The sequence below is a fragment of the Taudactylus pleione genome, unplaced genomic scaffold, assembly GCF_031769625.1.
Source record: "Taudactylus pleione unplaced genomic scaffold, aTauple2 ptg000191l, whole genome shotgun sequence".
Taxonomy (NCBI): Eukaryota; Metazoa; Chordata; class Amphibia; order Anura; family Myobatrachidae; genus Taudactylus; species Taudactylus pleione.
The window spans coordinates 2,863,870-2,890,102 of NW_028284593.1; the positions used below are offsets into that span (position 1 = coordinate 2,863,870).

At 44.5% G+C, this 26,233-nt stretch overlaps 1 protein-coding gene across 4 annotated transcripts in view; it reads right to left on the reverse strand.

Moving 5' to 3' along the window:
- ARVCF (ARVCF delta catenin family member) overlaps positions 1-26,233 on the reverse strand; it is a 974,893-nt gene that overhangs the window by 482,855 nt on the left and 465,805 nt on the right. For 2 of the 4 annotated variants that reach the window (XM_088476674.1, XM_088476673.1), the window contains exon 5: positions 22,256-22,313. The exons of the other annotated variants lie outside the window; for them this stretch is intronic. The gene's annotated coding sequence lies outside the window, so the exon portion shown is untranslated. The remainder of the gene's footprint in view (positions 1-22,255; positions 22,314-26,233) is intronic. 4 annotated transcript variants of the gene reach the window in all.

Here is a 26,233-nt window from a genome sequence, read left to right on the forward strand (position 1 = left end):
TTTTAATCTGACACTTTTACTCTTCCTAACACAATCTCTTGGTTGGATACTGAGACTGATCTTCTGGTCCTTAAATCGCTCAGACCAAACTTGCATTTGCCATGACTCTTACAGTATGTGCACTAAAGGCTAATCTCCCATCCATTAACTCTCCTATTACTCCATCTACTTCTGTCCTAGCATCAATCTATTCCTGTAGAAACCCCACCGCACCAGAAAATAAGTCATAAGTCATATGTAATCATTTTTATAGATCTATATTTTTTATATGTAATACCATCATGTATTTAATCATTTAGAAAGATGTGTCTCTATTTAATATTGTTCTTACAGGGTACCAAAGTCCATAGTATTACCATACATGTAAATAGAGGCATTAGAAGAACGATGTTGCAGTTGTACACTCTTATTTTATGATCATAAAATATTAGACCACTATATTCACTTAAAAATCTATTCATTTGTCCTATTTCTGCGTGATCAGCATGTAAAAAAAATGAGGAATATATCTGATTAAAACATTCTGATGTTTCTGTATATCTTATATCCCTCTCCCTCATCTAATGATTTATTACCAGGGAATAAATGTGAGAAATAACTTATTTCATATCTCTTAACATTTGTGATTTCGGTGTACAATGTTCAAATTATCATTGTTTTAAATTATTATATGATGACTGCAATGGCCAAGTACCAAATATCTGTATACCCAATGTTCAAGTGTTGCAATACTCCTGATAGGCACTCTTTGCTGCCTATATTTTTTAGATAATTCTAATAACCGATAATTCTCCACCTTCTACAGCTATTTTCCAACTATGTTACTTTGCAGCAGAGCTTTAGTTATATATTGATACTTTGTGGCTCTATGGATAAAAAAACTTATTCCAGTAACCAATGTTTCTACAGTGGTTTTATAGCAGGGGGTAATTAGATTGTATCTCTACTGTGACTCAAAGTACAACATAGAAAGTATACTGCATTTTAGCAGTGAGATGTTAATATAAACAAATAACAATAGAAGCAAGAGTTTTGCCAACTATTCAAATACAAATCTCTACAGCTACAGTCTCAGATTATAACTACAACTGTGCTGTAAAAGTGAAGAAGATAAAGTATAAATTTAGAAGTGGAGACACACTGGTTACTATAACTACGTAACTTACCAATGCAGCTACAAAGTATCACTGTAAATACAACTCTTCTGCAGTTAAATAATAGCTGTAGAAGAAACACTGGTTATAACATTATCTAAATAATAAAGGGAGTAAATGGTGCTCAGCATATTGTAACACTTTCAACAGTCGGCATAAGGATTTTTGTTACTTTTACATTGCAGTAATTATATAGTAATATAAAACAATAGTGCGATTTGAAAGGGGGTTGAACTGCGCTCAAGCCTAATGTCGGGAGGCGTGTTCCAGTGTGCAGTGGTGGTGGTGAGTATGCGGGGGTAGATAAAGGGGGGGGTTTGGGGCGGATGTTGGGTGGATGGTACGTGGGATGGTGTTGGTTTCTAGAATGTGTATGTGGGTGGGGGTGTGAGTGTGTAATGGGTGGGTGGAGTGCTGCACGTTTGTGCGGGAGTAACGCGTCCTGCACTGGTTAGATTGGTGATAGGGGGGGGAAGGTGCGCTCTGGACACGACCTGGGGTGATGACCACTGGCTGGTCACCAGCGCCGTCACATCTCTACACACGATCATTAACCACGAACAAGGACTTGACAGCACTAGACACCATTTAAACCAGGACGACACACCAGATCCAGAGCAGACCGCCTTCATCCTTCAAGGTATAGAATACATCCTCACTCATAATTATTTCTGGTTTGACGGGGACTTCCTCCTGCAGAGGACCGGGACCGCTATGGGGACCACGTTCGTTCCCAGTTACGCTAACCTCTCCATGAGCACATGGGAGGACTCCCACATCTAGACAGGTCATGACTGGGGCGCAAATTTGGTCCTTTGGGCAATATACAGTACATAGACGATGTCCTCTGTATCTGGAGGGGTCCCCAAAACACACTACACGACTTCATCAAATACATCGTTTTGCTAGGGAGACTAGCTCTATCATTTCTAAATTGCCTCGCTCTCACGATGATTGTGTATTGGTTCTCTTGGTGTGAGGTTAGGAATAGTCTGTTAGGTGCTAGTACTCGAAAATCGCCCGATCCTGATGGTATTCTGGGGACGGTGTCAATAGGTTGTGTCAATAGATTTTTGAATTTATTTTTAGTCTATCTTTAGCATATTGTATTGTTCCTGATTGCTATAAGAACACTTTGGTTATTCCAGTCCCTAAAAATACTAAGGTTATGGGTCTCAATGATTTTAGACCGATTGCGTTGACTATGTTAATTATGAAATGTTTTGAGAAGTTGGATCTGATGCACATAAAATATCATCTGCCTGCTGGCTTTGACAGTTATCAATTTGTCTATAGGCATAATAGGTTGACTGAGGATGCTCTGATTTCTGTGGTACATTCCTCCCTCAGCTATTTGGAAAGGCCTAATTCTTATGTTAGAGTTATTTTTGTTGATTTTAGCTCAGCATTCAATACCATCCTTCCAACTGCTCTAATAAGTAAACTGCTGAACCTGGGATTTTCAGTTACCTTATGTAATTGGACTTTAGATTTTTAATTAGTGGACCACAACAAGTTAATTTGGGAAATTTTAGGTAATCTGTTATTAGGATTAGTACTGGTACCCCTCAGGGGTGTGTTTTAAGACCATTTTTATTTTTGCTTTTCACATATGACCGTGTCCCCTTGTTTGAAATGAATTCCATTGTGAAATTTGAGGACAATACCACAATAGTAGGTCTTGTCTCTGACAAGGATGAACAGGCATATCATGATGAGGTGGAGCACTTGGTCATAGGAAGTCAGATTAATTATTTAGTTTTAAGCTCGAAAAAACTAAAGAAACAATCAATGATTGTAGGAGGACGAACCATTAACTATTGATAATTTGGAGGATAAGGACATTATTGTGTGTTATTATTTCTGATGATTTATCTTGCCTTTCTTATATTATGGCCTTAGTAAAGAAGGCACAACAACATTTATATTTTTTGAGGAGTTTGCGGTCAGTGAAAAATGTGGTGAATTTTTACCATAGCGGATCGTACGTTGTTAGAGCGGGTCGTTAACATGGTTAAAAGTATTATTAGTAGTGAGTTGCCCTCTGTTGAGGAAATATATATTAAGAATAGTTTACATAAAGAAAATAGCATTATAAAAGATTGCCAGCATCTGAACCACAGTGTATTTTCCCATTTACCATCAAAAAGGCGCTTCCAGTGGATCAAATCTAGAACTTTGCAGTATAGGAACAGTTTTTTTCCATCAATTATTGGTAGAATGAACTGGAATGGGAATTTGAACTAATATGATGTTTTGGGCTGTAATGCGTATGCAGTTTACCTGGTATGTAATTTCATTGTTATTTTACAATGACAATAAAAGTATTTATCTTATTTAAGTTACTTTGACACGTACCACATGCCTAAACATTGTTGCAGACCAAGTAGACCCCTTCAAGGCAACATATTACTTGATGACCGTGGTCTCTTTCAGCAGGATAATGTGCCCTGCCACACTGCAAAAATTGCTCAGGAATGGTTTGATGAACATGACAATAAGATCTCAATCCGATCGAGCATTTGTGGGATGTGCTGGAAAAAAAAGTCTGAGCCATGGAGTCCCCACCTCGCAATTTACAGGACTTAAAGAATCTGCTGCTAATGACTTGGTACCAGTTACCACAGGACACCTTCAGATGTCTTGTGTAGTCTATGCCTCAATGGGTTAGAGCTGTTTCGACAGCACAAGGGGACCTACTGTACACAATATTAGGCAGATTATTTTAAAGTTATGGGTGTATGTAGTGCAGCTGATTCTGTAGATGAAGATGATAAAACTAAGAAGGTCTGCAAGTGTAAAAGAACATGTTTGCGGAAAGTCCAATTCAAGAAAAAAAGAAAAGAAAATACATTTCTCAAACATAGCAGAGAACTACAACATATTGAGCTCTCAACTTCCAACATTTTTATAAAATATATTTGTTGAACTGTACAGCAATTTTGTGCTGGTTTTCTTTTTTTCTTTTTGTTGTATGCCTTATATCAATACAAGGTTGGAAATAACAGTGTTTTTTAGAAATGAAATCCACACAGCTCCTGGCATGGTCTATGCTTCATATAGCTGAGATGTGGCACATCTGAGATTTATCTCACCAACTGGAAAATAATTTTATAGTGGGAACCTATTGTGGAAGATAAATCAATTGTCAGTTTTACCTGCATGCCGTAAAAATCACCTTCCAACCTCGTAAAACACATACAAATTACCGCTCTCCAGCATCGGCCTGACGATACAGGCTGTTTGCAGCCCTGAGTACCATGCCCGCTGTATATAAAAAGTAAAGAGTAATAATTATTGCTTTTTAACAGCAGCCCTGTAGAAATAGTTGTGCTTAGAGAAGAGATCGAGTGTTACAGAGTGATGATATAAGGTTAAGCTTCCTGCTTGTAAATATGAGCTAAACCAGACAACTGTAACAGAATCTAAGAAGAGTCTTTCTGATCACACAGACATAACAGACAGGGAAACAACTTCATTGTGTGTTTCTTCACATTCGCTGTCTGCCTAGAGATGTGCAGTACAGACAATAATGGGCTGCATGGTCATGTTTTATTAGGAAACGTTTTAGCACGTTCTAAGACAGTTTCAAAAAGCTTCCACAAATTAATCACATCAAATATAAAATAGAAAAATGTTACTTCAGTAAACCAAACCAATTAGCATTATTTAGTAAAGTAATTGAATTAAAAAATATCCAAAAACAGTGCATGCTATAATTATTCAAGGTGGATACAGCCAGGGGCTGGCTGGCAACTTTTAGCCTGGGGGGCAAATGCATGCAGGCGGCCCTAGCAGAGGAGTAGCGTGTAGCCAGGGTGCCCGAAGAACGTGCGTGCTACGGCGCCCCCCCCCCCCTCAAGTGTTCCAGGGAGGAGGCTGGCCATATGGGATTAATGTAAAGTAAAGATAAAGGATTAGGGACAGCCCCGTCGTGGTGCCCATATGCAGTGCCCCCCTGTGCCCCAGGAGAGGATCCCCTTATACAGGCCTCCAGTAGTGCCCCCAGTAGTGATCCCCCCTATGCAATGCCCCTTATACAGTGCCCCCCGTAGTGGTCCCCTCTGTGCAGTGACCATTGTGCCCCCAGTAGTAAGTCCCTTATATAGTGCCCCCAGTAGTGGTACCCCCTATGCAGTGCTCCTTATATAATACCCCCAGTAGCAGTCCACACCCCATGCAGTGCCCCCAATAGTGGTAATCCTTATGCAGTGCCCTTTAAATAGTGGCCCCAGTTGTAATCTCCCCCTATGTAGTACCCCCAGTATTTCCCTTTTTATAGAGCCCCCAGCAGTGGTCCCTCGATGCAGTGCCCCCAGTGGTAGTCCCCTCCCCCCTATGTAGTGCCCCTAGTAGTAGTCCCCAACCCCCTATGCAGTGCCCCTAGTAGTTGTCCCCCCCTTGTACTGCCCATAGTAGTAGTCCCCCCCCTTGTAGTGCCCCCAGTAGTAGTCCCTCCAGTTGTAGTCCCCCCCCTTGAAGTGCCCCCAGTTATAATCCCTAGTAGTGGTCCCCCCTTGTAGTGCCCCCAGTAGTGATCTACCCCTTGTAGTACCCCCAGTAGTGGTCTCCCTCTTGTAGTGCCCCCAGTAGTCCCCCCCTTATAGTGCCCCCAGTAGTAGTAGTCCCCCCCTTGTATTGTCCCCGTTAGTAGTAGTCCCCCCCTTGCAGTGCCTCCAGTAGTGGTTCCCCCCTTGTGGTGCCCCCAGTAGTGGTCTCCCCCCTTGTAGTGCCAGCCCCCCCTCCCCATCCCCAGTAGACACACGTAGTAAAAAAAAAAAAAAAAAACCCACTTACCTGAATCCCCGCTCCCGCCGTCGCCATCCGCTCCTCCGTCTGTCCTTCCCGGGCCGGGCCGCTCTGCATTATGGGAGAGACATCATATGACGTCATGACGCCTCTCCCATTGCCCACAGCGGGAGCCGGAAGATGGAGCGGCTCCTGCAGTGGGCGCAGCAGCAGCTAATGAGAGTCTGACAGACTCATTTGCTGCTGATCAAAACAAACACACAGCTGCCAGAGCCAGCGGCTGTATGTTTGTCACTTGTGTAGTGCTGACCGAACTCTGTCCGGTCAGCGCTACACACGCGGTGCAGTCTGTGTCACAGTGACACAGACTGCCCGCGGCCCGCATGACGCTGCAGCCCAGGGGGCACATGGCACCCTGCCCCCCGGGCCCAGCCCGCCACTGGATACAGCTGTCCTGAAATTGTAGAGAATGGTGCTGTGTTGGAGGGATTAACCAGAATTCAAACTAAAAGACAATTTTACCGATCTGTCTAAGGGGCATATGTATCAAAGCTTGATGAGAGATAAAATTGTGACATATATATCACCAACCATTCAGCTTCTAACTTACATTTTGCAGGCTGTGTTTAAGAAATGATAGTTTGGAGCCGATTTGTTTGGTGATATATATTTCACAATTTTATCTCACATTAAGCTTTTATACATACAGTATGCCCCTAAGTCTGTAAGAGAACTTAGCACTTGTTGGAGGCATTCTATAGTTCAAGTTTCAATAATTAAACATTTGGGATTCAATATCAGGAGGGCCACAGTCAGGACAGCTTTTGGCAACACGGATTGGTTCAAGATCGGAAAAGGCGTTCAACAAGGCTGTATTCTCTCGCCAGCTTTATTCAATCTTTTCGCCGAAATGATCATGAGATGATGCATTTTGGACGAGTCTACAATTGGAGTAAAAATCGAAAGGAGGAGCATCAACAATCTACAATATGCCGATGACACGACTCTGCTTGCTGAAAGTAGAAAAGCCTTAGGATATCTGGTCAGAAGAGTCAAAGATAATGACTACGGCAAGGGACGATGCAGTCCATATTTTGGACATGTCATGCGGGCTAATTCCCTAGAAACAGCGCTAATGCTTGGATTCGTCAGTGGGTCCAGAAGAAGAGGACGCCAAAGAACTCGTTGGCTGGACACAATAAAGGCTGACACGCACATGCCCATAAATGACCTGAAGGAAGTGGTCAGAGAAAGAGAAACGTGGCGTTCACTGATCCATAAAGTGTCCGAAAGTCGATGTCAACTAAACGGATAATCATCATTATCAGGGGCTTAAGATGAAAAAAGTATTATTTGTGACCACTAGCTACAAGGAATTGTAAATCCTGTTCTCTGAATCTGGTACCATCAAAACTTAAATATGAAATCATATTTCAATGTGTTGGTTAAAGAATTAACTTCTGTCAAATGAACCATAATATCAGGGCCACAGGACACCTATTGGCCAAGCACAGTTGGAAATACTGGAGCCCTATTTACATTTTGTACTACCAAATGAAGGGTGAGTGGCATTGTCTTGGGGGGGGGGGGTGGATGTTCCCCTAGAGCAGCCCAGTCTGGCACTTAGCAGAGATGTATCAATCCTTCTAGAGCATACAAATATAGAAGTGCCAATAGCAACCAATCAGCTTCTAGCTATAATTTACCAAGTACATTCTACAAATGATAGCTATAAGCTGAATGGTTGCTATGGGTAACTTCTCCACCTAGCCTCTGTAGATGGTTTGACACATCTGCCCCTTAGTAGCCTCTTTCCTCTGCTTTCAGAACCCTTGCATTTTATATGTCTCTATAGGAATGTGTGCGTAAGAACTGTGAGGGTGCACAATCCAATGTAACCTGAAGGTGAAAGACAGAAGACTAGGGTGGAATAGATGTACAAGTATGTGTCTGCGCTTATAATGTATCAACACAAATATAATAATATTTTATACTAAAGGCTGTAATTCATAAAACATTTTTTACATAAAAAAGCATTAATGACTGCAGTCAAATACATTCAAAACATCACATAAATACAAACAATCACCTTTGATACAGTATAACAATATAATTAAGTTGCCAGCCTGTAATTAAAAATAAGTAGCTAAAATGTATCTAATAAAATAACACAATAATCCAGCAGATAACTGAAATCAAGCTACAATTAGCTGAAGTATATAAGTGAATTTCTGGCATGAAAATTCATAAATAATTGTCTGCAGATTAATTAACACAGGAGAACATTAGTGGAGGAATTCCTGGCTTGTTACACAGTATTGTAGATGGCCTACTGTTGGTCCCCTGAGGGAACACACATGGCTGGTGTTAATATCTGCAGCCCAAGAATACTATGTACAAAGTTGTCAGAAGCCACTAATCCCTCGAATCAGTGCATTTCCTGGTGTTCCTTACTCAGATAATATAGCAGACACTAGTGTCAGTGGCGGTACTAAATAGCGGCAACCAATGTAATATACCACTAGCCGTACCTACTGTATCAACATAGCGGTAAGGAATGTCTAGGCCACAGTATCTTACTCAAATATGTCTAGTGTCACTACTGCCTGTCACAGACTCTCCTCATTATATTGTTCCCAGCCGATGCTGGCGCATTAATAATACCTATCAATCCAGATCGGCTGTTTTAGAGGGGTGTCGTGCCTTGCCCATTTTGTACAATTTTGGGTGATATTCACCGTACCTGGTTTGCAGCTGTCAGTTTGAGCCCTGCACCTACACTTCTCCCAGAGCAAGCCGACACAGTCACACAGAGTCTGGGAGCAGGGCGGAGTGAAGGGCCATGTGGCTGGCCACAACCCAACCCAGCAGGCGGGACGCAATTAAAAGAACAAGATGGAGGTCTTTGGTAATACTGCTCGATTTTGCTGGCTCAAGCCTGTCGCTACTCAGTGCTCACAAGCCGGCAGCCTGTAAATGGGGTGCTAGGCGACACAGACTGGTGTGCACACTACAGAGGTGCCCAAAATCAAATGCTGCCCTGTCCCTATGTCTGTCATTGGGTGTTTTAGTTACACTCTCTCTGTATACTGTATATCCATCAGCTAGCATTCTGTCCACTTGGGAGGTGATGACAACTGAGTACAGCCACAACCCCACAGCCCTCCAATTGGGAGAAGGAGAGTAAACAATCTGACAACCAGTGACGGTATCAGACTATATATAGACAGTTAAAAGGTCGACAATGTCTAGGTAGACTCTAACGGCCAATTGTAATAGGGTTCGAGTTTTAGTAAAAATGCAACTAGCTCCTTCTCACATTTTTTGAAGGTGCGAGTTGGTGCCGGGATTCGCAAATGTAATAGCCTGCAAACTTTTGAGCTCGAGGCTACTACACTATGCGAATCTGTGCAAGTATTTCCCTATGTCAACTCACACGTTTTAAGGCGACTAGCATTAAAAGGTGCGAGTTATACAGAAGCCTTCACAGATCAGTGAGATTCTTGAAGGTTCTGTCTGTGTGTTTAAAAAAAAAAAAAGACGTAAACCCCCGCCCCAGAAGCATAACCAGCCCCGGGCTCTGTACAGCCTGTGCTGGTTTTTAAAATACAGGGGCCAAAATGTATAGGGGGGCCCTGTATTTTAAGAACCAATAGCGGGTTATTTAAAGCCTGTCCTGGTTCTAAAAATACAGGGGCCAAAATGTGTAGGGGGCTCCTGCATTTTAAGTACCAGCACAGGGCTTTTCTGATCCAGTCCTGGTTGTGGAAATACAGGGTACAAAACGAGTAGGGGTCCCCTGTAATTTCCATAACCAGCACCGGACTCTTTCTAGCGGGGGGGGGGGGGGTAATTCCACAGCCTGGGAAACCCTTTCACCGGGTTCCCTGGCCAAAGCATTAAACCGACCATAAGGTTCACCTCAAGTAACCTTGTGGTTACATCATTGGATACAATGTAGTGGTTCATACCGTAGACTTCAACGGAGGTTTTACACCATTGAAGTCTATGGAGGAGACTAAACAAACATTTTTTACAAATTCGCAACCTATTACATTTGGCCACTGGTGTCTATCTAGACATTGTCAACTTTTTAACTGTATATATTTTATACCACACCTATCAGTGACCACCATCACCACCACATATTGTCTACATATTGTCTCCAGCAATTAGGGATACATGTTACTTCTGCTAGTTTCCAGTTTGTCATAAGAACGATTGCTGTAAAATATCCTGACAAGTTTACAGTGTTCACAAAGTTTATATAGTCACTACTAGGTACTGTCATTGCATAGCACATGAGTGACCGGCCTTACTCTAACTCCAAGTTATGTTTGCGACTGTGCACATGAGATCATGGAAGGTAGTGAAGGAATTAAGTATTGGTAAAGTTAGATATGGAGGCAAAAGGGGCATTGATCATGCCCCCTCTAAGTGAGACCACACCCCCATTTTGGGCGCACTCGCTGAAGGAAAAATGTGTCCTTCAAAATAAGAAAGTGCCCTCCTCTGTGAACCACACCCTGTCCTAAACAAATCCTAGAGTGAACACTAAATACCCTACCACTGGTTACCACTGGGTGTTTTGGGGCTATGGGCATCTCGGGGGCCCTTCTGAACCTTGTGTCACAATAATGGTGTCCCCCTTCTGCCCCCCTGTCACTGAGCTGAATGGTCATATAGTTCAGATATTAGCTACCTAAGTGGCTTGGAGCATCTGAATTGCTAAGAGAAGCAGACCAGAAGCAAATTTATAACATCTTATAAACATCTGTGGAACCTTCCCCTTCTCCAACAGAGTACGAGGCATACTTATCAGAACATTGGGGGTCATTCAGACCCGTTAGCGAGCAAAGGACGCTCGCAAACGGGTCGATGTTGCCCCACTGCGCATGCGCACGACGGAGGGAGCTCCGTCGTGCGCATGCGCGAGACCCGGACTGCGACAGCCAAGCTGTCGCTCCGGGTCTCGCACCAAAGGGGGCGTGCTGTCGATGTTGATTGACAGCACGCCCCCTTTGGTGGGCGTGCCGGGGGCGTGCCTGCCAGACGGAGGCGTTCCCATGGGAACGCCTACCGTCTGAAGCAGGCCCCACTGACATCACTAGTGATGTCAGTGGGAGTGATTTTGGCTCTGATAGAGCCAAAATCACTCCAGGGCTTGCGGCAGCGAGACCCTACCGCAGGGTCTCCGTCGCATGCCAGATGGTGGCGATGGTCAAGACCATCGTAACCATCATCATGGACACTCGCTATAGCTGTGGGTGGTAAGCTATGCGAGCGTCCATGAGGACGCTCCAAAAAAAGGTAGGAGGGCCCTGATTCAGAGCGAGCACTCTGGTCAGAGCGTTCAGCTCTGAATCATGCCCATTGTGTTTTGACTTTAAAAACAGTGTTGCAGCAGGTATATTGTATTTGCATACATGGGTGTGCTTGAGATGTTTTCGTGCAATCAGACACAGGCTAGGCCCGCTATCATCATCAGGGTGCAACTGGCATAAGAGTTAACAACTGCAAGTCAGGCCACCCTAGGCAAATTCTGGCCACTTTAGTTGCAATTCACAACTACATGTCAACACCATGCCCATACTGTACTTTTACCATGTCTGCAGACAGTCTCCCCGTTTCCACACGCCGATTCCAGACCATGATCCACCCCCTAGTTGCACACTGTTGCAAGTCATGCATACAGTTGATAAAAAGACATGAGCACAAACAAGTGCAAGTTGCGGCCAAAAAATACTTCAAATCACATTTACGTCCAACTCTGTATTAGGCCCTCAGTTGTTAAACTGGCGTTCAAATATACACAAAACTACCCATAAAATTGCCTGCCAATTGTTAGCTCCCAACACATCAGAAGTGTAGTGCTAAAGAGCCCAGAAGAGAATAAACTTTGGGCTTGATTCAGAGCCGGACGCTCTTTCAGAGCGCTCGCTCTGAATCAGGGCGGCATTTTTTTTGAGAGCCGGCCTCCTGGCCGCTCGCTAAGCTGTAGGTGACCACCCACAGCTTTTGTGAGCGGCCAGGTGATGGTCGCGATGGTCGCGACCATCGGGCTTGCGACGAGACCCTTGTGGTAGGGTCTCGTCCATCTCTAATAGAGCCGGAAGCTCACTACTGAGGCTGCCCCCAAACAGCAGGTGTTCCTTCGGTAACGCCTCCATTTGGCCAGCCACCCCCCCTGCCCACCTCCAAAATGGGGTGAGCTGTCAATCACAATCGACAGCCGCCACGTTTTGGTGCGAGACCCGTAGCGACAGAGAGCCCGTCGCTGGCCGGGTATCGCGCATGCGCATGCCGGAGCCAGCTACGGTGTGCGCATGCGCAGTGGGGGACCATCGACCTGCTTGCGAGCACTGTGCGCTCACGAGCGGGTCTGAATCAGGCCCTTTGTACACATGTAGTACCTGTAAGGGTCAGTGTGATAATACCTGCTTTGTGGCTTCCCCAGTTGCAATAACGTGGAGTCATACTAGCAGGTATAGTGACGGGAAAAGTCTTCTATGCACAAGTGAGCAGTTCTGAGAGTAAGCTCGTCCTCTGTCTCCTCATATCAGGATGTCCCCATCACAGCTGATGCCAGGGGGCAGGGTGCAATTTGTGATCTGTGACACTCAAATCTGTTTATAATTAGACATTGTTTTTCCAGTCATTTTATTAATGACCTTGTAGATGGCCTAGTAAGTAAAGTGTCTCTATTTGTAGATGATATTAAGCTGTAGATTTCAAATGCGGAACAGGATAACTTGCTAAAGTTTTTGCTAAAATGCCAACCTGGGGTTGCCTGGAAATATCCTCGTCATACTAAACGTTGGATCGATCTGGAGGGTAATACGATTGGAGTAGACTCGATTTCACACCTGTCTTGGTTATTACGTAACACAGACCTCAGGTCGTCCTTTCAGTCTCTATGGGCGCACTTACACTCTTCATTTGGGATAGTCTCAATAAAAAATTTGACCTCTCCAAATACCCATTCCCTCAGACCCCTCTATGGAATAACCCTTTTTTTCCCCAGGTCATTGGCCTGCTATGGCATCTACTGTATATGGGTTGCTACAGGCATCACTCGTTTTGACCATGTTATAGGAAAATTTGCCCCACAGGTATTTGCAGCTGTTCAGAAAATGGTCGGAATTCCCAGCTCTCGTTTCTATTATTGCTACAAATTCTCCAGTTTGTAACATCCTCTTTGTCATCTGCCTATAGCCCTTCCCCGGGGGAAAGGCTCTGTATATACAGATCCAACGATAGAGGGACCATTTCTTACATCTAGCATTCTATCCTGGCATTGAATTCCCCCCCTCTAGCCACCCATGAACCTACATGGGAGACAGATTTGGGCCTCTCTCTGGGCAATAATGTCTGGGACACTATACAAACCGCTAAATCAAAATATTCTATTAGTGTGGCAATTAGGAGAACTCGTATAAGGTCTTTACCAGGTGGTATTTGGTTGAAGACTGTCTCCACCAGATGTATCCAGCCACGTCTGACCTATGTTGGAGACAATGCGGTCAAATGGTTATTTTCCACACTTGGAATATGGTCTGCTCTATGTAACAGCCTTTACGTCTCCAGTCTTGTGCCAATTTACTTCTATGAGCCTCAGTCTCCAGACATCTAAATACATTAATAAACTGGTCCTTCACATATCATGTGATGCTAAATATCAATTGGCCCCAGCTCAAAGAGAACTCTTGAACAGGATCTGGTATGTCTCCAAAATGGAGTATGTAACTAGTCTTCAGAACAATACAGTGGGAGGTTTCACACTACTTTGGCCTCCTGGTATTATTTTCACACCATAAGACTCACTGGTCTTGCGTGAGGATGTGACACCTAGCTAGGTACCCGTATCTTCCTATACTCATATCCCTCTCCCCGTCTCGCTTGGCCCCACCCCATTCCTACCTCCCTTGCCATCTCTTTTCACTTCCCATTCCCTCCTAAGGGGCATCCTGTAGCTCAAAACTATTAGCAGCGCTGGTGCAACAATGAGGGGCTTGCATGCGGCAGTACTAATAATTAGTCAAACTGACTCATTGTTACAGTACTATATGACGCTGTGCCTGGCCGTGGGCTGTACCAAGGAAGGAGGCGGTCTGACTCTGGCCGGAGGAGGAGGGGGGCCCTCCCCTTCTTATCCTCACTCTACCTGACCAGGCTGTCACTATACAGCCTGAGACCCAGCACCTCCCCCCGAATCTCTGCCCCCTTCTCTCTGTTCTACATACACACTCCTTTCCCTAACCCCGGATCCCCGCCCCTTCCTCTCCTGTTTAGCCCTCTGTCACCTCACAGTCTCTCCACTCCTTTCATGTGCCATGAAGCCCAGCCCCAGCAGGGACCACACATCCTCTTCCAGGACAGGTAAGTTCCAGTGTCTTTGAGAGGGGTGGTATCTGTATGCAATGGGAAGGGATGTATTTGTTATTATTCTGAGAAGGGAGGGACTAGAGTGAGTTTTACAGTCTGTGGTGGTGTATTAATGTAGTGTGTGTGTGTGGTGTATTAATTTTACATGTATGTGTGTGAGAGGTGTGTTTATATTATCTGTGTTATGTTATATGTGGGTCACTGATGTTCTCTGCGTTATATGGCGCTCACTGCGATGCTCTCTGAATTACATGGTGCTCACTGCAACACTCTCTATATTATATCGCACTCACTGTGACGCTCTACATTATATGGCGCCTCTGCATTGTATTGTACTCACTGCGACGCACTCTGCTTTATATGGTACCTCTGTATTATATGGCGCTCACTGCGATGCACTCCGAATTACATGGTGCTCACTGCAACACTTTCTATATTGTACGGCGCTCACTGTGATGCTCTGCATTATATGGCTCATCTGCAATATATAATGCACTCTGCTTTATATGGTGCCTCTGTATTGTATGGCGCTCACTGCAACACTCTCTTTATTAAATGGCACTCACTGTGACACTCTGCATTATATGGTGCTCACTACGACGCACTCTGAATTATATGGCGCTCACTGCGACGCTCCTGCATTATATGGTGCTCACTACGACGCACTCTGAATTACATGGCGCTCACTGCGACACTCCTGCATTATATGGCCCTCACTGCAACGCACTCTGCATTATATGGCTCTACTGATACCTTGTGCTGTGAGGTTACGCTCCATCCCCACGCGTCCATGCCCATTTTTCGTCTGCCAGTCTACTCTGCGCGTAGATCGTCCCTTGCTTGCTATTTGCACCTGGGCCCACCACTCACTAGTTCTGCCACTGGGGGCGGCAAGTAAAATGGCCATGGGAGGGCATAATGCATATGCCCAACAGCAGCCACTCCTCACTCGCCTCATGGCCCCGCCACCATCAGTCGCCCAGCTCCCACCAAGTCTAGCAGTGACGGTCCAGGAGCTGGAAAAACAAGCAGGGATGGCCACGACTGCCTCCCTGACCCTGAAGATAATGAGTCTAAAGCTGGGTACACACTTAATGATCTAAAGATGGCAAGAACGATGCTGTTTGTTAAATACAGAAAGAATGACATAACCCCTTTAGTGAGCGCTAAAAGGGTTATGCATCGTAGATAATGGGGCCCTAAGTAAGTCAGCTGAGCTCTCAGTTGGTAGTTGGGTGCTGCTGGATGACTGAGATGTGCTGACTGTGCTGGGAGAGGTGCTGACTGTGCATAGAGGCCAGCCTGGGAGGGGTGCTGACTGTGCTGGATGACTGATGGGTGCTGTGCTGGGAAAAGGGAGCATAAATAATGAGGGCAGGGTGCTTTGCTGAATGAGGGATGCTGACTGTTGGATAAGGGGTGCATTATGAGGTCAGGGGTGCTGTGCTGGATGAGGGGTGCTGTACTGGGAAAGGGATGCATAATGAGGCCAGGGGTGCTGTTCTGGATGTGGGGTGCTGGATGATGCCAGGTTTGCTGTGCTGGGAAAGTGATACTGGATGAGGCCAGGGGTGCTGCGCTGAGAGGGGAGAGGGGTGCTGTTCTGTGAGGCGGGCAGTGAAGGGGTCAGCATGCTGTATGTGTGTACAAGTGGATATATATCGAGAGAAAGAGAGAGAGAGAGAGAGAGAGAGAGAGATGTAGTAGATATGTTAAAATGGGGACAAATGAATCACAGACTCCTAAAGGAAGAAAGAAAAGGGAGGAACACCTAAGAGGTAAGTGAAATCCGAGTATCATGTATAAAGAGGTGGGGGAGTGTCTGCAGAGTGTAGTGTGGTGGGATTATCTGCTAGAGGGCACCAGACAAACTCTTTCCTAGGGCACCAAATTGGCTAGGGCCGGCTCTGCCACGGTGCTCCAGTGGCTTTCTACATGCTCCCATTTACTGATGTTCACTGCTAAAATTTGTTAATAGGCCATTAGGTCTCTACATTTTATATTTCCTAGTTGAGCTTCTTGCATTGTATGCCACTGTTTTCTCATTTTTATTTCTGCACTATGTAACGTTATCCGTTACTTATTTTTACACTCCCCTTGTTTTGTTCTATTTCCATTTGTATGCGTGCTGTATTATACTCATAAAAAAACAATTATGCACAGAAAAAAACAATTAAATAAAATGGCAAACTGGGTGGAAAGGGCAGCTAATATTACAGGTTGGTAAATGCACCTAAGCTGTGGCAATAACTATATTACCTACATGGGAAATACTGATGGATGTGAACTTAGCTGACAGGAGGAAGCCGGGGGTGCTGATTCTGAATCACACATTGCTGCCGCCGCGTCCTTTGTGGTAGTTACGTCTGCGACTTTATGCTAATGCTAGTATCAGCCCTTCCCCTGGTGTACAAGTGCGTGTGATTATGCAAGGACTGCGATGCCCACTTTAGATGTAACAATCCCACTTGCTGCATCCCGCTTGATACCTTTGGACACACCATCAAAACTTGCACCAGCCCCATGCTAGGTGCAGACTCTCCATCAGAGTATGGCATTCAAGCGTTTAAGCATCTTAGTCAGCAACCAGTTATGTGACATGCCAGCGGGACTCCCATAACACGCCCATCAGGCAGTGCATCTTTGTGTGTCTGACTGGCCACCTACTCTAGACTGGGAGGTAACAGGAAGTGGCTAAAAAGATGCCAGGAGATGTTGCATCTTATGGGAGTGGCAGAGCTGTGGGACGGAAAGCGGCTGTGTACAAAGACACTGAACAGCTCACATAGGAGCCATATTCAGATGGAGAAACTGCACCTGTCATATAGCAATATATTAGCAATTGCCTGAATGGAGGTTTGTTTTGTCTCCCTCTGGATTAGTTCAATAAGGACTCATAAAAGGTTGAGCTTGATAGACTGGTGTCTTATGTTGCTAATCTGCTATGCAAGAAACAAAGTGTAAATACATAGTGAGCCTAATGGCGGGTGGTATGTACACAGGCCATGCACGTTTCTACTTTCTACAAAAGCATAAATATGCCTGGAGTGCTTTGCACTAAGCATAGTCCAGTGCAAGTGCACACTGATAACATTGACGATGATGATAATTGATGCCAAATGTACAGACAGGAGACGGGCTGGCACAATGCAAGATGTGTACAATAATTATCCCCTGCGTACAATGCAGGAGCACATACCGTACATGCAATTTCTGTCCAACTCAGCATCAGATCCAGTATGTGCTATATGGAAAATAGGGTGGGACAGATGTTTGTTTCACAGCAATAACTACAGTATGTAACCCTTAATCTGTTTGGGAAAATTCTCTATACTCTCATATATGCACCTGTGTTATAATGCATTCTGATAACAAATGATGCTATTTGGAATTGTACGTAATACTGTATTTGATCAATGAGAGATAGTAGTTAACAAAGCAAAATGTGAGTCTATGGATTGTTTTATTCTTTGCAGATAATGCTGGGAAATTGTACACATTCACTTTGTACTGGGCTGCTTTGATGTTGTGCTGAATGCCTGATTTGTGGACCAGTCGTTTTGGAAGCACATTATCAATTTCCAAAGATTTTTTCTACCTGACTGCAAGTACACTGTTCACTGTTCCCTAAGTGATATGGATATTATAATGATAAACGTGACAGAAAAAATCCATTGAACATCAGATTCTCAATGCAAGGTGGAGTTCTTAATAGATTAATATCATTTCCAAATCACTCACTTTAGAAAGTGCAAAATACTGGAGTATAGAAATCTTATTTTTGTAGCCAATAACCAGGGGTGTATCTAGTGGTTCAAGCTCCCCTGGCAAAGTACTGGCTGGCACTCCACCCCTGTTGGCAGTGGTATACAGACACCGTGGTTACTGTACGGCCCTCCCCCCTCTATCATTCCCCCCCTCCTCTCTCGTTGTCTAGTGCTGATGCTTCTGACAGAGATCGGAGCAGCAAAGACTGTTGACAGACAGAACTGGGCGTGGGTGGCACTGCCAGGCGGCGCTGACACCCCCCACTGGCCGGTGTCCCTGGCGAGTGCCATCCTGGCCAATAGGAAGATACGCCCCTGCCAATAACTCTGGGCCTAATTCAGAGATGGACGCTAATACGATCGCAGCAGCAATTTCGTACGCAACGCAGCTGTGAAAATATGCTAATAGTTCCAAAGCTTACACAAACATAGGGATGCCCACTGCTGCCTTCAAATCTGCGTCCTATGTCGCGTACCAGCATAAAAATCTGTAACTTGACGCACATCCCATGTAACGGCGTTTAAACGATAAAACACACCTGCGTTTTTCTAACGACCCCGTTACCTCCCCCAAACAGTGAATTTCCCATGACTACCTTTGTGAGTGGTTCCTCTCTGCTGGTGTAATCACGAACCAATCGCTGCACGTTGGCAGTGCAGCTTACACATATGCGCAATGGCAAACAATTGCTACATCTGCGTAAAAATGTTACATCTGTAAATCAGGCCCATTGTCCAATGTGGATTAATGATTTGCATTCTGTTCATCAGGATGATAACTGCTAAATACTTTTTTCAGAAAAGTGTATGCAAAAAATAAAGTGTAATTAAAATGTTATGCAAATTTAAATGAAGCAATGTCTCTAGAATATTGGCTAGTATTGAACTTCTGTAAGACTGATAAATTGCTTCATGTCTGGTCTTCCTCCTCTCTTCATGGAGCCGCGTCTCTATAAATCAGAGGAACACTGCACTTAGAAATTAGCTACAGTATCAAATGTATAAAAGATACTGTATACAACAATATGCTGTGCTTGTGCACAGATGATATAATAAAAATGAGGTACTAATTAAGTCACCTGTGCTTGCATGGATATCCCTAAAACCTGGACTGTTTGGGTTCCTTGAGGAATGGGTTTGGGAACCACAGGTCTAGAGGTAAGGGCAGAGGGAGACAGTAGTGTGGGACAGAGGCCAAGGGGATAAGTGGTAGATATACATCAGGTGTAGGAGAGGCAGGCACTGGTGAAGAGGTGGTTTTTCATGGATTGTTTGACAAAGTGATGGTTGGGAATGAGTGAGCTCCGCAGCTGGGAGCAGCATGGGAGAAGTCTTGGATGCCGAAATGGTAGCTGGAAGCTGGATGCTTTGTACTGCGCATGCACCCCCTTTGAGCCACACATGAGCAGTATATAAAGTCCTTCAGTGCTGCTATAAACATCTCATCAGACACGCAGTCCTGTAATGACTTCAATGACAACAGATATGGACAGTGCAAAAATAAGATAAATAATATATAGGTCTTGCTACATTCTACGATACGTTTAGTGATGCCTCAATTAATGTTCCGGGCATGTATTTTATGATATTGGCCAGACGCTATGGGTCTCAGCCTTCAGCACCATTGCTCATGGCTGTGGATGGAGAGATCTCCAGTGAGTACATGCACAGGAAGTTGACAGCTGTCTGAACTTGGAATCATGTCCCCTATTCCAATAAATTTGAAACTCACCTGGCATCCAGGGATATGTGATTACTGTGTGAACCTTGCTTGCATGTATGACACCTATGAACGACACTTACTGTAGCTTTCCACTGTCCTCTTTGTTGGTATGCTCAGAGCCGGAGTGGGGCTCTTGGCTGCCCTGTGTCTGAAAAGGGACGGGGCTGCAAACAGAATAATGTTTAGAGCTACGTGGATGCTCCAGGAATCTCTACAGCAGCACTATTGGCTGCACAATGCCATTCCAAGCACCTTGCAGCCAAATGCAGGGGCCATGGGCAGGGCCAAAACTAGGATATCTGTCACCCGGTGCAAGGCAGCAATTTTGCGCCCCCTCCCTTCCCGTACCTGGATTTTGTCCTTGCTCCTCCATAAGGCAGTGCACTACTCAGACATCCCTGGTATAGTGACTTACATTATTCCACACACCATAATGCCCATTACACATTATGCCACACACTGTAATGCCTATTACCAAAGTGCCACTTGCATATTTGCCTGACACCATTTTATGCCCCACAGTAAGGCTTCTAATAACTTTAAAATTACTTGCACGTTGTCAGGGGTTTTATACTCATTACCAGGGGTTCCATGCTCATTGCCAGGGGGTTTATGCTCATTGCCAGGGAGTTTATGCTCATTGCCATGGGGTTTATGTTCGTTGTAAGGGGGTTTATGCTCGTTGCCAGGGGGTTTCATACTCATTGCCATGGGGTTTCATGCTCGTTGCCAGGGGGTTTCAAGCTCGTTGCCAGGGGGTTTCATGCTAGTTGCCATGGAGTTTATGTTCGTTGCCAGGGGGTTTCATGGGAGAAGATGCAGCTTTCAGCATCTTCTCCCGGCAGCGCCAGCATTCCCGGCACTTCCGGGAACGCTGTGTGCATTGTGCTGGCCTAACGGACACTAGAGGTCCAGTACAAGCTCTAGCATCTGTCTCCTCCTTGGATGGCCCTTTTATGAATCTGCAGCCCCCAAGACACCGCGAGTCAGCCCTTTTTCACCCCCTGCATTCCGGCACCCGGTGCACGTGCACCTCTAGCCCCCCCCCCTAGTTGCGGCCCTGCCATGGGGCAGCAAGGTGATGCCTGCTCCCTGAGTGATGACACTGCTCACATACCCCTCCCTATAGCCCTGGCTGTGAATGCCATGTGTGCTTGCTATTATATGGACTTTTGCTGTGCTAGCTTATAGATTTACTGTATACCAACCAACTTTGTTATTTGGACTACTACTGTTTTAAATTTTGGATTCCATGTGTGCCAATCCTGCTCAGTTTAGCTGGTCTATTTTCTCACCCTGTTGTTCAAACCTGACTGTCAGTGCACCAGACCTTGGATGGGATGAAGTCGGCATCCCGACACTCAGAATCCCTGAAAACTCACCTCTTCAGACAACCTTATCAGATTCCAGAACCGACCACATAACCTTCATAGCTTCCATGTCTTATTCCATCCCCTCTCACAGTCCACACATAATCTCACATATTGTCTTTCTTTCACATACTCCTGACATTTTGCCGACATTCCTGTGTGACTGGATCATGTAGCCCACCAAGAAACTCTGCATTCTGGCCGGACCAAATTGCAATATATAGCACCTATCCTTGTGTATCAATGCCTATTTCCCTATAGATTGTAAGCTTGCAAGCAGGGCCCTCTTACCTCTATGTCTGTCTGTTATTACCCTGTTTTGTTCTATCAATGTTTCCAATTGTAAAGCGCAACGGAATATGCTGCGCTATATAAGAAACTGTTAATAAATAAAATAAATAAATAAATAATACCGACACTCATTATACTGGCTGTGGGATCCCGATGGGTCAAGATTCCGACAACGTCAAACAGTAAGTATTAGGGGGAGGTTTAGTGTTAAGCTGCAGGGGGGGGGGAATTAGGTTGGGGGGGCAGGGTTATGGTGTTGAAGCGGTTGGTTAAGGTGAGGCTGTGGAGGAGAGGGCGATTAGGGTTAGGCTGCAGCAGGGGTGGGTTAGGGTTGGGGTTAGCCTTAGAATACCTACCGAAGATCATCTGCATTTTCACCATCGGGATTCTGCTGCCGGCATTTCGAACGTCGGGATGCTGACCGTCAGGATGCCGTACCCAACTCCCTTGGATTGTATTGGGACTTGCCTTACTTCTCACTAGGAATGCCTGACCACACATTTTCACCAAACATTTTATATATACTGTATATATATATATATATATATATATATACACACAGTATATATATATATATATATATATATATATATATATATATATATACATACGTATAGTGCTCACTATTTATACTTAAAAAAAGGGGACGGCACATGAAACAAATGTGAGTGGGTACCAATAGTTTGGTTCTCATTAGAGAACACTTATCTTTATAAAGAGAACCTTTTTAGTTGAATGAACACAGTTGCACAGCAACACACACGATCGGATCAGAGACATAAACCTTCATTTAGCATAGTGATTTTTGATACGTACAGTATTCAAGTTCTCTTAATGCTCACAAGTAGTGAGGCACAAAACAGGCTTCAGGAATCTGAAAAACAAATTCAGAAATTTGTACCATTTATAATCAGCAAACATTTGTTATTTCTAGGTACTGCTTACATGACATTTGTAGGTGTGTTACACAGCCTGTGCTAATTTATTTCATCAATTTGATGCATGGCTGTGCATGTACAGTCAGGTGCATAAATATTGGGACATTGACATAATTTTAATATTTTGGCCTCTATTCACCACCACAATGGCTTTGAAATGAAACAAACAAGATGTGCTTTATCTGCAGACTTTCAGATTTAATTTGAGGGTAATTACATCCAAATCAGGTGAACGGTGTAGGAATTACAACGGTTTCTATATGTGCCTCCCACTTTTTAAGGGGCCAAAAGTAATGGGACTATGAACTCAAAAGCTATTTCATGGACAGGTGTGGGCTATTCCCTCGTTATTTCATTATCAATTAAGCAGGTAAAAGGTCTGGAGTTGATTCTAGGTGTGACATTTACATTTGGAATCAGTTGCTGTTGACTCTCAATATGAGATCCAAAGAGCTGTCACGATCAGTGAAGCAAGCCATCATTAGGCTGAAAAATCAAAACAAACCCATCAGAGAGATAGCAAAAACATTAGGTGTGGCCAAATCAACTGTTTGGAACATTCTTAAAAAGAAAGAACGCACCGGAGAGCTCAGCAACACCAAAAGACCCGGAAGACCACCGAAAAAAACTGTGGTGGATGACAGAAGAATTATTTCCCTGGTGAAGAAAAACCCTTTCACAACAGTTGGCCAAATCAAGAAAACTCTCCAGGAGGTAGGTGTATATGTGTCAAAGTCAACAATCAAGAGAAGACTTCACAAGAGTGAATATAGAGGGTTCACCACAAGATGTAAACCATTGGTGAGCCACAAAAACAGGAAGACCAGATTAGAGTTTGCCAAACAACATCTAAAAAAGCCATTACAGCTCTGGAACAACATCCTATGGACAGATGAGACAAAGATCAACTTGTACAAGAGTGATGGGAAGAGAAGAATGCAGAGAAGGAAAGGAACTGCTCATGATCCAAAACATGCCACCTCATCAGTGAAGCATGGTGATGGTAGTGTCATGGAGTGGGCATGTATGGCTGCCAATGGAACTGGTTCCCTTGTATTTATTGATGATGTGACTGCTAACAAAAGCAGCAGAATGAATTCTGAAGTGTTTCGGGCAATATTACATGCTCATATTCAGTCAAATGCTTCAGAACTCATTGGACGGCGCTTCACAGTGCAGATGGACAATGACCCGAAGCATAATGCAAAAGCAACCAAAGAGTTTTTTAAGGCTAAAAAGTGGAATGTTATGCAATGGCCGAGTCAATCCCCTGACCTGAATCTGATTGAGCATGCATTTCACTTGATGAAGACAAAACTGAAGGGAAAATGCCCCAAGAACAAGCAGGAACTGAAGACATTTGCAGTAGAAGCCTGGCAGAGCATCACCAGGGATGAAACCCAGCGTCTGGTGATGTCTATGCGTTCCAGACTTCAGGCTGTAATTGCCTGCAAAGGATTTACAATAAAGTATTAAAAAGTGAAAGTTAGATTTAGGATTGTTTAGTTTGTCCCATTACTTTTGGCCCCTTAAAAAGTGGGAGGCACATATAGAAACCGTTGTAATTCCTACACCATTCACCTGATTTGGATGTAATTACCCTCAAATTAAATCTGAAAGTCTGCAGTTAAAGCACATCTTGTTTGTTTCATTTCAAAGCCATTGTGGTGGTGAATAGAGGCCAAAATATGAAAATTCTGTCAATGTCCCAATATTTCTGCACCTGACTGTATGTGCATTCCAAATCAGTTCAGGTGGGTTTTACAAATGACTGCATTCATTCCTTGACTGATACATGTAGGTTAGCAAATCTGAGTTCCTGGTTAAAATTAAGACCTCAGAGTAAGAAATGTGTATGGATGACACCATATCAACACAAAATTCATCAAAGTAGACAATGTCACTGTATTTCAAATCTACACTTATAATAAAGTTGTAATGGCTGTGTCTGTACATAGAATTTTAGTTGGAGAAGTGTACTCTTTGGGATTGTGTATGAACTATGGAGACAAAAAATATTTTTTCAGAATTTTTGTTCATCTTAAGGTGCATACACACGTAACGATTTTGTAACCAATGATTTTCTGTCTGATTTTCTGTCAGATTTTCCCTTGAAAAAGCGAACGATATTTTGAAGTGTAATAAACGATTTTTACAACGATGAACGAAAAATGTTCCTTCCCTTAATGAAAATCGTTATGTTGGACAGTCTGAAATGAACTACAAACGGGAGCGCGCTTAAACGATCTTCATTCATCGTTATAACTCATAAACTGAACGATTTTTTGAACGATTGAACGATAACAATGTTGTTAACGACAAATCGTTAAAAAAATCGTTACGTCTGTATGCACCTTATCTGTTCATTCCGGCATCATGCAAAAACTACGGGGTGAATTTGGATTGCATTTTAAATATTGTATAGCTAATTCACCTAGAAGGAAACTGAGGTATATATATCTCAATGTGTCACCAGGGAAAAAAATTACTATATGTATATAAATATAATTTTTTTTGTGACAATATACTTTTAGGGACAGTTTATGAACTATGGAGACAAAAAATTATTTATCAGAATTTGCGCAGGCTTCTCAAGTCCAAAATGACTATGGGCTCTATTTACTACAATCCGCATTTGTAATGCATATTGTAGTGTGATATTACCGACTGAGGGCCTAATTCAGACCCGTTCGTGAGCGCTCGCAAGCGGGTCGATGTTGGCCCAGTGCGCATGCGCACGACAGAAAGCGCGGATAGCGATGGCCAAGCCGTCGCTATGGGTCTCGTACCAAAGGGGCCGTGCTGTCGATGGTGAGTGACACCACGTCCCCTTTGGTAGGTGTGCCGGGGGCGTGGCTGCCCAGACGGAGGCGTTCCTATGGGAACGCCTACTGTCTGGGGCCGGCCCCACTGACATCACAAGTGATATCAGTGGGAGTGCCTTCGGCTCTGATAGAGCCGAAAGCACTCCGGGGCTTGCGGCAATGAGACCCTACCACAAGGGTCTCGTCGCAAGCCGATGGTCGCGATGGTTTTGACCATCGCGACCATCTTTTTGGCCGCTCGCTATAGCTGTGGGTGGTCACACACAGCTATGCGAGCGGCCAGGAGGCCGCTCTAAAAAAAGAGAAGGACGGCCCTGATTCAGAGCGAGCGCTCTGAAAGAGCGTCCGGCTCTGAATCGGGCCCTGAATTCGCATTGCAAATTCAGGCAATATCACAGGGATTTACTACAAATTCCTTGCAGGGACAGAGCTTGCGATAAAGCTCTGTCCCTGCGAATCCCCTCCGCACACTAGTCATGGTATTTTCGCAAAAAATACCGTGACAAAGTTCCCGTATATGCTACCCCCCCAGCGCTAAGCTCTGCCCCGCGCTAAGCCCCGCCCCCATGACCGCGGACCCCCCCTCCCTTAATTACACTTACCTGAATGTTACACTTACCTGCATGATCCGGTCCTCCGGTGTTGTCTTCCATGTCCTCCGGTCAGGTGATATCCCATACTGCACTGGGACCTGATCACCTGATGACCGGGCCGCAGTGCTGCATGGGAGACCAGCTGACCAGAGGGGAGACATCACCAGAGCTCCGACCACCGGTCCCTGGAGTCAGGTAAGTTCATTTTTTATTTTACTATTTTTTTTGCAGTGATCAGCTTGCGGTCTGTTTAGACCACACAGTTGATCACTGGGGACGGCTCCCGGCTCTGCTCTGCCTTTCAGAGCAGAGCAGGTGTCCGGTAACCGGGGGAGACCCTGGATAACGCCACCTCCAGATGGCGTTATTATAACAGGACCTCCCTAGGTATTTTTTTCACAATTTATTTTTAGTAACTACCAGGCAAACCACATTTCC